At 43.9% G+C, this 13529-nt stretch overlaps 1 protein-coding gene across 3 annotated transcripts in view; it reads right to left on the bottom strand.

The window, feature by feature from the left end:
- LUC7L (LUC7 like) overlaps positions 1–13529 on the bottom strand; it is a 253595-nt gene that overhangs the window by 149065 nt on the left and 91001 nt on the right. The window contains exon 2 of one of the 3 annotated variants that reach the window (XM_078663116.1): positions 7130–7200. The exons of the other annotated variants lie outside the window; for them this stretch is intronic. The gene's annotated coding sequence lies outside the window, so the exon portion shown is untranslated. The remainder of the gene's footprint in view (positions 1–7129; positions 7201–13529) is intronic. 3 annotated transcript variants of the gene reach the window in all.

The following is a 13529-nucleotide window of genomic DNA, read 5'->3' as shown; positions in this document are numbered from 1 at the left end:
TTGCGATTTCACCCATGTCCTTGACTGGTGCGGTTTCCACGAAGAAACGTATTTATTCATTTATTCCATTAAATGTGGGTTCTTGCCATTTCGGCTTCTGGGCGACTTCAGTCTAAAACAGCTCTTTCAGCTTCCATTAATCGATTCACAAGTCTTTTGTGGTGAAGTTTTGTGCATAGCAGAGTGGCTTACATGTTTGGCTGAGTACAGTTTTTCGTGTTATTGTTTGCATACAGAGGACGGCAGGGAGTCAAACGGTAGGTCTGTTATAACTTTGATAAGCCATAAATCTTGGAGTGCAATGTCTGTGTGGGAGCGGCGCGCAGGGCGCACTCCCCCTCCAACCTTCAAAGCAGGTGTCCTGCGCATGCGGCTCTCTGCGGTCCTCTCCCCCGCACCTGGTCTCTCACAGTCAGAATATTTGGTTCCGCTTTCAGTACCTTTGTTATTAGCAGTTCGGGGTGCCTCCCCTCCAGGGCGACCCTGCGCAGCCTGGCAGTGGAGACGGCTCTGTCACACGTGACAAGCTTGAGCCTTGTTACTAAAGGGCAAGTGGGTTTCTGTCCCTCAGTTCCATGTGTAAGGACTCAGACTACCTGTAAGAGTGCCATGCCCTACAAGATGCTACTTTGTTTTCAAGGGACAAACCAGCAATGTACGTCGCAGATAATACATGCATAGTATTGGCCTACTTGAAGGGTTTCCTTTCATACAAGACTCATTCCAGGCCTGCCAGTCTTGTGCGCGCATGCGTTTGGACTCGAGCCTTTTGAGGGTAGAGCATTGCAAAAGCCAATAGTTCGGCATTTTGCAGCTGGGCCGGATTGGCTTTGCCAGTGATTGTCTTCTTGTCTTTTCGTGTACTTTCCTAGTGCCGGTATTTTAGACCTTTCACGTGCAAGACCTTATTTCATCTGTTGATGTGTCACGGCATGTGGCCTGTGTACGATCTCAGAGCGTGAATTCATTACGAGCAGCGCAGTGTTATATGGGGGTTTTACTGACATAGTGACAGACTTTTGGGATCTGTGTATGCCCGTCGCAAAAGCAAATGTTCAAAGCGACAACAGCTCTAATTATTACTGGTATATTATCATGGACTCCGCTTGTTTTCCTTGAAGGATACACGCCGGATGCCACTATGTTTTGTATCTCACATAAATAGCGCGGTCAGAGGGCCTGTTATTGACATTCTGGGGACATTAAAAAACCTGATGTGACTGACCTTGAATGTTACTCGATAAAGGCTAATATTGTGAGTGTGCACGGCAAATTAATCCTCGTTTCCAGCGCTTTGTTTAATTATTTAAAGGCGAATATGCAGGGCTTTTCCTTTCCATTATAGCAACAAACCTTGCCCGAAGGAGTAACATTAAATCACATCGTAATCCGTACTACTGCCTTGGGCATCCCTTGACAATTTGGTGTTGTTGAAACTTCATTTTAATATTTACTTCTTGGATCACTTAAGGGCTATCAAGTTTAATAAAATGTTATCAATCGGATACTTTTATTATACACTGTTTCGTAACAATAACAAGGCTGTTTTAAACTTTCAGTCATATGCGGAGATAATTATGTTGACTGGAGAGGGATTTGGTTTCCAATAACTGTTGGAATATGTGAGCAGCTTCCCGACACGCGTTCTATGGATTAACTGAGATGTGTTAAATGGATTGTAATACGTTTGTTAAGGCCAGATGCGTGCAAAATCTGCGCAATGTGCAGATTTGAAAATGACTGCATTAATTTCTTGTCCATAATTTTTTTTTTTGTTCCGTACTACATACATCTTCGGCCCAACACACACCAACCACCTATCCTATCTCCAAAGTCTTCTACGCACACCCCCTCCCACTCTCGTTTCACTATCTCTTCACTATCCTGAGACGTGTACTTCTTCTATTAGTCCCCGTCTCTTTTCACCCCAGCTTTCATCCTTTCTCTTTCACTGTTCCTGCGCTGTGCCTTTCAGTCGCGCCTGCACCTCCTTTTCCTCCTCATTCCCTTCTTTGCCTCCTCATTCCCTTCTCATAGTGACTTTCTGCCTCAGCTCCAGATTTACTTTCAAAGTCATATAACATATTTCTTCATCTTCCTCCATAGCCTTCATTTACACGCACATTTTTGTTACACACTAACAAAAAAGAATCTATTTCAAACAATGTAAACCCCTTCTCTTCCAAAATCACTTTTACACACTAGGTCCACCTCACCACCTGCCATATCTCACCCAGTTAACTTTAACAGAACTACAACATATTCTCCTTCTACACCTGTCGTTATCCATCTATCACCATCTATCTATCTATCGATCTATCACCCTCTATCTATCTATCGTCCTCACTCTGTCGCCCTCACTCCATCGCCCTCCCTATATCCATCTATCGCACTCACTCTATCTATCGCACTCTATCTACCGCATCACCACAGCATCACTCAGCACCACCACTGCATCACTCAGAGGCACCACAACATCACTATGCTCTACCACAGCATCACTCGTCGCCACCACAACATCACTCAGCGCCACCACAGCATCAATCTGTGCAACCATTCAATAACAACTGGTTCAAATATTTTCTCTCAATGTTTCAAGCTTTATTACAAATGTCACAAAAAGATGTTAATATTTCACTTCTGTTCTTGAATTTGTCACAACAAAGTACACTAAACATAATCTTCACAAAAGTTATTTACAAAATTTTAAGCTATTGCCATTATAAATTACAATAACTTTTTTTACTTATTAATTATAAAAACATTTTAAAACAGTTATTTGTAATATCAATACATTTAAGTCACGTAAACACATATTGCATTACAAATGCTATAGGTGTCACATTTGCGAAAGTTAAAACTATTGGCATTATAAATGACAAAGCTATTAATTGCGCAATTTTCAAAACCAACACATGAATAAAATATTTGTCATTTACAATACCAATAGCTCAAACTTTCCTAATGCGAGACCTATTGCATTGCAAATGCTTGTTATTTTATTTTGTTAAACAAAAACTACCAATCTCAGTTAGTATATAACATCAAAATAGACACCACAAATGTTATGACAAAACAGTCCTATGACAGATCGAAATGTAATCAACACAGAAGTACAATTCAAATATAGGGTTTACTTACCAAAGATATTAGCAAATGCCAAGCTTAGCAGGTCTGAATGCCTGATTAGGAATACGACTAGAGGTGTAGTTCTAGGGTGCTTGGTGAGATGTGTGCAAATACAAGGATGGTGAAGAAAGGGATTTCATTAAAACAGATAAAAGAATTTATTTTGCGTTGGCCAACACCGATTACTTATGATGGTGATCCACCGAACTTATGCAATCGGTACCATGTTGAAGAAGTCAACAATTCTCATTAAAATTTCCAGGGAATGCCAAAGCTGGTCCAAAAAGTAAACTCATTAGATTGCGCTTTCCTTCCTAGACAGAAAACAAGCACTGTCAAAACCAAAAGGTCTGGCATATAAAGAATGTTGTACGGTAATGTGAAGCACACCAAGCAGATTTCATGAAAGCACAGAACTGTAGAATTATGTTGTTGTGTAAAAGGCCAGGTGATAATAGCTGCTGTCATGTCAGTCTTAAAAACCATCTCTGGCAGCAGCTCTCATGGAAGGAGAGGAGTCATTAACATTAATGACATTAACGACTCCCCTCCTATCTGTGCTACTACCAGAGAAATACATTCTATCTGGTTATCCAAGACACGTTATAAGCATTACAATATCATGTTTGTGCTCCTGAAAGTTCAGCTTCATGCAACTGAATAAGCAAATGATCACAGCTGTGTGGAGGGCAATCACTTTTTAGTGGGAGCTCACTTCTGCCCAATGAAAACCTGTACTTCTGGCTGCCAACATGTGGGCAGAGTCCAGGCCCCTTTCCTGACGATTCTAGCATTATCGCCTGGCAACAGCTGCGCTGTCAAGACATACTATAAAATAGCCAAGAAAAGACATCTACAAATGAGCATGCTCTGAAAGATGGCATTCCTCTTCCCCCACCTCCCATCCGAAACCACATCTAGAAGGTGGAACAAGGTGGCTCACTAAGATGCCATAAGCATTGTAATATAATCTAGTGATTTGGACTGGAACACAGAAAAATGCTGACGTCTGTATGCAGAGACACTAAGCAGAAAGAAAGCCAAAACCCCACCTTAATATTTCTTCACAGGCTCACTGTGCGATATAGGATACTTCATACCTTACACTAAGATATATAATATAGTGGCATGAGACAAGTCGGTTTATAGCATCTACACACCACAGAAATAATATCTACAAAGGAACAAATGCATACAGAATCAGGTCTTTGTGCACAGACTCCTTGCTCCCACAAGCATGACACTAAAGACTAGAAAAAAAACTCATCCCATGGCCCTTTATACCTGTTGCAACGTAACGTGACTTGGCTGCTGCTAAGAAAACATGCAAAGGCTACACTAATTAAAAGTATAGATATTACATACTTCAAACCCACACCCACCATATCCCCTAAAGAGAAAAAAATGCAGGTTTTCAATTGAACATTTGTGTCGGCTTCTAGTTAGAATAGGAACACTAGTCTGAACACAAGCTGACATTAAATGTTCTGATGGGTTAACTGATCCCCTAAACAAATGAGGTTAAGCAAATAAATATACATATATCTATTGACATACGCATACAGCATATATATATATATATATACACATATACACACACACACACACACACACACATATGCACAAACCGTGTTGAATGATCCACAACTCACAGTTACGTCCTTGATTCAAATAGGAGCTTCTCCCCTCTTGGGTCTCATTCAGTTTTACTTTAGCAAGTTACTCTAGTGACAACAGTCTCCTTACTTAATCGGTTGGGAATGATACAGACGGACTCTATGCACCAGTCTGACTGGTAAAGCAATACTTATTTCTCTTTGCTCAAACAATAAAGATCACCAACTTATCCAGCACTAACTCCTCAACCCTACCAATCTATAGAAAGGCCTTTTGAGCTCTACCTCCTCCTCAAATGACAATCTGCCTCCTAAGACCTAGATGACTTTCAGCCAGTGATTGTAGAGATCCTTGAAATGGTGGCTGTACAACTTGACCATTTTATAATTTCAATTCTACTTACCTCCAACCTAGTCTGGCTTCTGACCTTTGAAAAGGATGAAGGGGGAGCTCTCCTTTAGGCTTTTCGAAGACACATTATACTAATGTGGGGATGGAATCTCATCTTATGATGGTTCTAGACTCTGGTTCAGCAGTTCTTCTTAAACACTTGTTCACTTTATGAGGAATACTTTAAAATACTATTCAGATGTATCAAGTCTTTTTAGCCAACAAATTTCAGATGGCATAATTTCACTATTTAGGTGACATGCAGGGACTCTCCTTTTAAAAAAAATATTTATGCCGTGGATCTGACCGGCTTTAATACTTCCAAGTGGAACATCAGTCCTAAGCTGATGGCCAGTAGATCTATATTATTTTCTTCAAACACTCAAAAGACTGGCCAGATCTGGAGCACCTCCACAATGTCATGAAGGGTTAGATGCATACAAATGCACTAACCCAAGACAACATGTATATTTTGCGTTCAGATGATAGGTTAGCTTTGATGGTCCTAGACAAATCCATCACTTCTAAGCTGCATTATCTAGAAACACAGAGAAGAATGTGGAATCCCCATTTGATGCTGTGAGCCCTCTTCAGCAAACAAGTTTGTGCAGTAGTCATAAATAGCTTTTTGCCGATTAATAGAACTATTCTAGCACATTCTTTTCAGAAGAAGGATGAGATGGTACTAGGTGCAGAAGTGAAAACTTGTTTTGAATATTGCAATGCGCTATACACCAGCCTGCTTAAGACCCTCCTGGCTAGGCTCAAATGTGCACAGAAGGCTAGGGCCTGGCAATATTAGAGCATAAAAAAATAAAGAAAACATACACTGTGTTCTCAGCTTAATGGATGGTTCGTACTGTTCTACATTAAAAAAACATGGTGCTGTATTTTTAAAAAAATAATCAAAAAAAATAATCACTTAATCACTAAAAGACCCATCTCTTTCGAAGCCATGCACCGGGGTGTATACTCAAGAGCTGTGATTGGTACCCAAGTACTATTTTCAGTATGCAGGGTACCAGTTCATTTTCGGTGCAGGCTCCATTGTTATGCAGTTCTCTTCGGAGTGACATCAAGCTTCAATCACACTTAACAGCTTCAGAAATGATTACATCTTACTTGTTTGGCTAAGCTGTACAGAGGTCAGCGACACAAGACTACAATTGTCTTACTAGGCACTACACATTCACACTTTAATTGAGTCAGCTGGCTGATGTGAGAGGAAGGTGCTCCAGAGCACAGAAGACCAAGCCAAAACGTATTCACATCCTCTGCAGACCTATTTTGATGCAGGTGTATATGGTCTTAGAACACTGGTTTACCAGAATATTTGAGAGGCATCTTTTATAAAGGCGGCCCTGAACAAGACTGACAGGGCCCCTTGCTCGGGGCATGTGATAAGTTAAGAGATTCAGAGTCCATCAAACTGGAATTTGAATCATCAAGTTTGAAGGGTGTGCAGCATGCTCAACTAGTTTTGTGTAAATAAATAACATAGGTATGGGAAACATTTACGTGAATGTACTTAAATATATTAAAACTTTTTAAACTAAGAAAAAAGCTATGCTCGTTTCTTAAAGGGACAGTATAATTTACATGAAACTGTACATTACATTTAGCCGACTTGCTTCGAATGAGTGGTTGCAAAACAAAGCTAAGTGTCATCTAACTATTAACCAGTTCACAAAGTGATGTTGCATTGAAGGGTAATTTTATCGAAGCACACAAATCTGACAAATGTTGGATACTGCATACGACCATCCAACATTACATGCCATCTGCATTCTTCGAGAGCTCATCATTTGAATCGTATACTCACAGTTGAAGGTGTGAAAAGACGTGGCTTTGCCCACACCTGCAGTAAGAAGTCAGAGGAATGATACAGAAAAGAGCATAATGCCAACTTTTTGATACTAAGTTTTATTCACTGATGACAATTTTATAATCAAGCACTTGTCATAACAGCTTTAAAAAATGAGTTTTGACTCACAGATCGATGAACATGAGGCTGTTCTGCAACTCCCTTGCAGATTGGTGTAGGCAGGCAATGATACATTGAACCTTTATAAATAAAATAAAGGGGCCACAATTGTTTAATTTGCTTGAAAAAAATATGGGAAGCAATATAAATGCAACTTAAAGACAAAGCTGTGGTAGGCTATATTGAAACACAATGTATTAAACTGGCACCCACTAATGTTTGTAGTGAAGACTATTGCAGCATAAGAGAAAACACCAATAGAAAATAAGTATAGTAAATACAGAGAAGGGGTAATGAGCACACCCAAATGTCTGGAAGGTAAGGTCATGCGGAAAACAGATTCAACAATAGAAAGTAACTGTAACAGAAGATATCAAGACTAGACTTCTGAAAATATTAATACAGAATCCAATGTCTCAAGATATTCTACCTAAATTAATGACAGTCACAAGTTGCATTTGCTGCTGAGCCAAATTAAAAATATGTACACAGTAATGCAGAACAGGAAAAACATGCATGTTAACAGGTTCTCAAACCACTTTCAGAAGATATTACTTTGGAGCAGCGAGTCTGCACTGGTGAATTATGTAAACCGCGTGAATATGGGTCTACTCAGCATATACCAAAAGCTACTAAAACCCTCTACTTCAACAAGCATTTGCAATGCAATAGGTCTCGCATTAGGAAAGTTTGAGCTATTGGTATTTTAAATGACACATTTTTTATTTATGTGTTAGTTTTGAAAATAGCGAAATGAATAGCTTTGTCATTTACAATGCCAATAGTTATAACTTTCGCAAATGTGACACCTATAGCATTTGTAATGCAATATGTGTTGTATTTACATGACTTAGATGTATTGTTAATACACATAACAATGGCTTTTATTTTTTTTATAATTAATACTTAAAAAAAAGTTATTGTATTTTATAATGGCACTAGCGTAAGTTTTTGTAATTAACTTTTGTGAAGATTATGTTCAGTGTATTTTATTGAGACGAAAACCCAAGAACAGAAGTGAAATATTAACATCTTTTTGTGGGCTTGAAAAAAGTACAGACGGACAGGAGGACGGTGTTGCAGCTGCTGAGATGGGGTTCAGGAGCATAGGGTGTGGTGTAACAGGACAGTGGGGGGATGGTGGGGTTTGGGGGGATGTGAGGCTTAGGTTCGGAGCTGCCGTCTTTGGAGGGGGTGGGGTTGGGTTTGGGTCTAGGTGTGGTTTATCGTCCTGGGGCTCATGTGGAAGGGTGCAAGGGGGGACGACACCATGTTTAGGCAGCCTGGGGAGGAGGCAGCGAGGAGTTTTCATTGCTGAGTTAGGGGGAGCGCTGCATTTCTGCTGTTTTGCCACTGGAGGTTCGTGGTTAGGATGGAGGAGACGGATTGGGGGTTGGGACGGAGGCGCACCTGGGTGTGCGGTGGGGGAGGGGCAATAAGTTGGACAGCTGGGGAGGAGATAGCAAGGGGTCTGGCGGCAGGATGGATGGGGAGGCGATGCTGTAGACAGAGGGGACCGTTGCGGCAGGGGGGGAGGGGGTAGTCATCATGCCAATGCCTTTATCCTTCAGAGGCCAGTTGGGTACAGTGTCTCCGGGCACTCGAGAGACATGCAGGCGCTGTCTGGGAGGGGTGAAGGGGGTATTGCAAGGGAGGATGTGGGGAGGGCTGAGGGTGATGGGTGCAGGTATTGCCGAGCAGATTGTCACCTTCAGAGGTGGCATGGATGGAGTGACCTGGGTTAACCGGGCAGAGGGTGTGCGGTTACACGGGGCGGAGGGGTGTGGGGCTCCAATTTGGATGAGTGAGGGAGTGTCGCAATGCTCGGGAGCAAGGGGGGGGGACCTGTAAGGTGATTGTGTCCCGGACAGCGGGAGGTTGAATGGCGGTATAGGAATGCTGGCTGGGGGGGGGGGGGGGGGGGGGGTTGTCGGGGAGCACGTAGGGGTGGAAGAAGCAGGTAACAGTGGGCAGGGTCTCAGTGGAGGGGACGAGCCTTCTGGGATAGGCTGGTAAATCAAAATAGCAAACACTTACAAGCTGACTAGGGTTAGAAGGTGGAAAAAGCGCGCCAGGGGCAGCAATTTACGTAGCTGAGGTAGAGATAGCAAAGGGTCTGATTACAGGGTAAAGGAGGGAGGGGACTGGGTTGGGGGGATGAGGTCGTCCAGGAGAAGGACTGTCTCAGATAAAGATATCTGGGCGTGCGGTAGTTATTAAGGAGCTTTTATCGGGGGTCAATGGGTGGGGCAGAATCAAGACAAGAACCGCATGTGGGGGAAGCAAGGTGGGGTCAGGGAGCCTGAAGCAAGAGGGAGGGTACAGTGGAAGTCAGGCGGAGGAGCGGCAGCCTTTGAAGTCTGATGCGAGGCACAGACAAATGGGGCAGTGGGGAAGAGCCTATCGGGGAGAGCACTCCGAAGTGAACTCGAGCGGCCATATGGAGAGGGAGGGGGTGGGATGCCTGGTGAGTTTAATGCCCGTGGCAACAGAGGGAGAGCGCGGCGCGCGCGCACAAAGTCTCTGGGAGCAAATGGAAGCTCTTAAAACAAGCTTGGAGAATATGTAGGAGCGAGAATTGATTAGCATAATATGATTATGTCACAGGGGGCGATGGCACACAAAATTTTACATTAATGGCAAGAGAAGGAGGGGCATCAATGAAATGATTAAATCAAGGCAAGTTTAAAATACCGTCAAAGATGTAATAAAAGTAAACTTACTGCTTACAAAAATAGTGGAGAAACATAACCTGAGTAAATGCTGGCCTGGGCAAGGGTGCTGCTCATCAGGGACGGTACTACCATTGGTACAGCTGGGGCAGTGGCACCAGGGTCCAGAGCCCTGAGGAGCTAACCCAAACCCAGATAATTGCTGTTTTACAACACGAACAGCAGTCAAAGGGGTGTTGTTTGCCTGTCTTGTATCAGGGGGCATGGCATCCTCGCCACACTACTGCCGCCGAGGTGCCGCCTGGACTCTGGTGCATGTCACTGCATATGATTCACTTATGGCAGTTGTTATTGAAGGTCGCCAAAGTTCATGTTTAAAAACATTTTCTCAGATGTCCATGTAGAGGCAAATTGTGTTATCTTAAAGTGAAACAAAGCATTCAGAAGTAACAGATATGATCCAGGGCATTGCTGGAGCCACGTGTTAGGCCGAGTCTCTCTCACCGGGAGCGGACTGGTTGCAGTGTGCAGGGGCCGCGGCAGAGAAGTTATACTGTCCTCCCTTCCCCGCCACCCTCGGTCGAGCTGCATCAGTTCCGACAACTCAAGCCCCTTGTCCTGAGCGACAGCTGCCCATGACGTCGAGCCTGGAAACGTCCCGAAAGAGCACGTTTACCAAAAGTCATAGCCCACTCTGATTGGTTGTAATATTAGCCTTTACACTGAGTAATGAGCCCTTCTGCCTGCCAACATGCTGTATTCAGTTTCATTGCGACTGTATTTCAAGGGTTCTTTGTGTGTTGCAATGACTTTCTCGGCGTGACAGCTGATTCTTAGCCCAGTTTACGTGATTCTCATGCACAATGCGTTAGGCTTGGTCTCTGCAAAATTATTTCTAACTGCTCGTGGTCAGTAAACATATCTACCATGTTTGTGTGTTTCAACGTATTCACGGTATGTGTAACAGAAACAATGACCCTCGAAAAAGGAGAGCGACTCAGTGGGGAGCCTTTTGGTTAGCGGTACTGGTGGGAAACGGGAGCCGAGGGCCAGCCAACCGAGCAAATCGCAAGCTTTAATCTGCGTACTAAACTAGCATACATACCGGGCTTTGAATAGTGGTGACCTATGACCCGGCAGCATTGTAGTGGACTGGCTTGGATCATTTTAAGGAAGGCTGTCTTTGTGGCAATGCTAACTTCGGTTCTCGTCGCTTGAAAGACACTTGCACGTTTTATGTTATTTACAGTACGGGTGGTACTTCAAGCCCCACTGTGTGTTTTGTGGAGTACGAAGATGTTTTCGGAGCATCACTGATGAGAGGCTAAACTGCGGAGCTAAAGGCAACGCCGCTTAATGATCTGCCACAGTCACGTGATCGCTGGGTTTTCTCTGTGATCATTAACAGCTGCTTATCAGACAAAGGCACCGCTGACGAGCTTTTGAAAACACCAACGAGGGAAACATTGAAAGAAACATCGCTGCGATCCCTACCACCGTTCACATGCATTGGAGGGATGAGATTCTTTTTTCATATATTTATATTCGGGAAGACTACAAAGAAATATAGCATTTGTGAAAAGTAGGCATGAAAATCGTTAGGCCGTAGATCAGGTATTTACAAACAAAAAAGGGACACTGCTCGGTGCTGTTGGTTAAAACAAACAAGCTCTCGGCATTGCGTGGCGGGAGGGGGCGGGGGGAACGTCGAGTCGGAACAAAAAACAAGTGAAAGCGGGATGTAAGTAGGGGGGAGGAGAAGTCTGGGCAGGCAGGATGACTCAGGGGAGGGGGCGGAGCGGGGCAGAGCGGCATGTGGGTGTGAAGAAGCCGGGCCTTTGAAGTGAAGCTAAGCTTCACTTCAAAGGTGTCGGAGGAATGCGGGCGGCTGTGCACGCGCTTTTAAGCTCAATGCACATGCGCATTGAGCTTAAAAGTCACGGGCACTGCAAGGAATCGCCACGATTCCTTGCAAGTTAGATAAAGAGTCGATGAGCCCCTATAGTCTCGCTTGCTCGATGCGCATGCGCATCGACAGGCGAGACCTAAAAATAGATCTGGCAGACTTCGGCCACAGTGTAAGAGAGATAGAATTTACCCATTCACAGCCTTAGAAAAGTGTGCGTGGGAATGCAGTGTGTTTCACCAGCCCGACAGCCTGCTTAATGACCAAGACCCCTGCAGACTAAAGAATGCACTGCAGACAGTCAGCTCACAGCCCTCCTTGATTTCAATAGCACATGAAGAAAACTGCAAATTCTCACGACTGTATAACCTGTATAACACACAACATAACTGTATAACACACAACATAAGTCAGGTAATAACACAGTGACCAACATGAATTCTGAGCGTTAGGGACCCTGGAGTAGATCACTATGCACCATACATTCATGACAACATAGGGCAAATAAAAATCAGTACTGTTGTAGGGGCATGCCAAATGTTAAATTGACAAATGTTAAACTGACAATGTTTGCAGCACTTTCTGACATTCTTGCAGTTACCCAGAGTTATTAGGATGTGTTCTCGAAACTAAGTAGTTCCCAAGTTATGGATTGCCCAAGTGACCAGGTTTATCAGTTCGGACCCAGACTGTCTACAATCATAAATTAACTTTGAACTTCACAATCATTTGGGGTGATTGGATTCTATACCAAGAGGCAATTTTTCGTAAGACCGGTACAATAGATGGCCCGAGCCAAAATGACATGGTAATGTTGAATGACATAATGGGAGACGATGACCACAGATATATGGCCTTCCATAAAACAGACTGAAAGGGACTACATACTCCCAAGCATTTGCCCAAAGAATACAATCTATGATAGACTATCGCTATTCCAAACTCCCTGGGTGATGAGTCCTCCATTATTTGAGTTTCATCGAAAGGCCTCGCCTTTATATATCTGCAAGTAGGACAGGGAAGTGCCCCCTCGGTAGAGAAACCACGGTGATTAAATATTTCCCAATATAAACTACTCGTGGAAAAGAAGCAGATAGGATTCCAAGGTAAATATCTGAGAAAAAATGGCACTGTAGTCTCAATTCAAATTGGGCTGGAAAGTCTACGTTATAGGGTCAGACAATGAGAGGCTCCGCCACAGTGAATGAAAGGTTAGAGAACAGAAGATGACCAGGTAGAATGGTAGAGGGACGTGGGTGGTGGACCCTCAAGATGGCTGCACCCTATAGCTGCTCTTTGTCAGCCGCTGTGAATCAAACAGCTTCGGAGACATCAGAGGACTCCGTTGGAGCGTGTGAAGAGACCAGGAGGCCCTGGCATGTCCCCAGAGCAGCAGAGCCCCCAAAACCAAAACGGGGAGCGATGGGGATGGAATTGTAGGCGACCATGAGAGGTCCCAAGATGATGGCTGAAACCATCAAGCAAATTTGAGGCAGGTTGTGATCCGGGCCTCGTTGTGAGTCCCAGATGGAGAGTAGGAGTCACAGCGGGGAGCACACCGGGCCTGATGGTAAACAGCAGAGTGCCCCCAGGGAGCTGGAGGCCCCAGAGATGGTCAGTGGTTGCAGAGCATGGGGAGCTTGTAAACCCAAACGAGCAGCGACCCTTAATTGGTGACAGCAGCCCACCTCCAGTCACCTACAAGGGGACAGACCGCTATGGGCACCACCAGTGGGGCTGTAGGTGAAGAGGATTTCTCTAGAGGAACACGGGCCTCTCTTTGAGCAGCAGCCAGACCGTTGGTGGATTGGCTCCCCCTGAGCTTTTGGGA

Source organism: Lissotriton helveticus, chromosome 10 (genome assembly GCF_964261635.1).
Source record: "Lissotriton helveticus chromosome 10, aLisHel1.1, whole genome shotgun sequence".
In the NCBI taxonomy this organism is placed as follows: Eukaryota; Metazoa; Chordata; class Amphibia; order Caudata; family Salamandridae; genus Lissotriton; species Lissotriton helveticus.
This window is presented reverse-complemented; position numbering and strand designations above follow the sequence as displayed.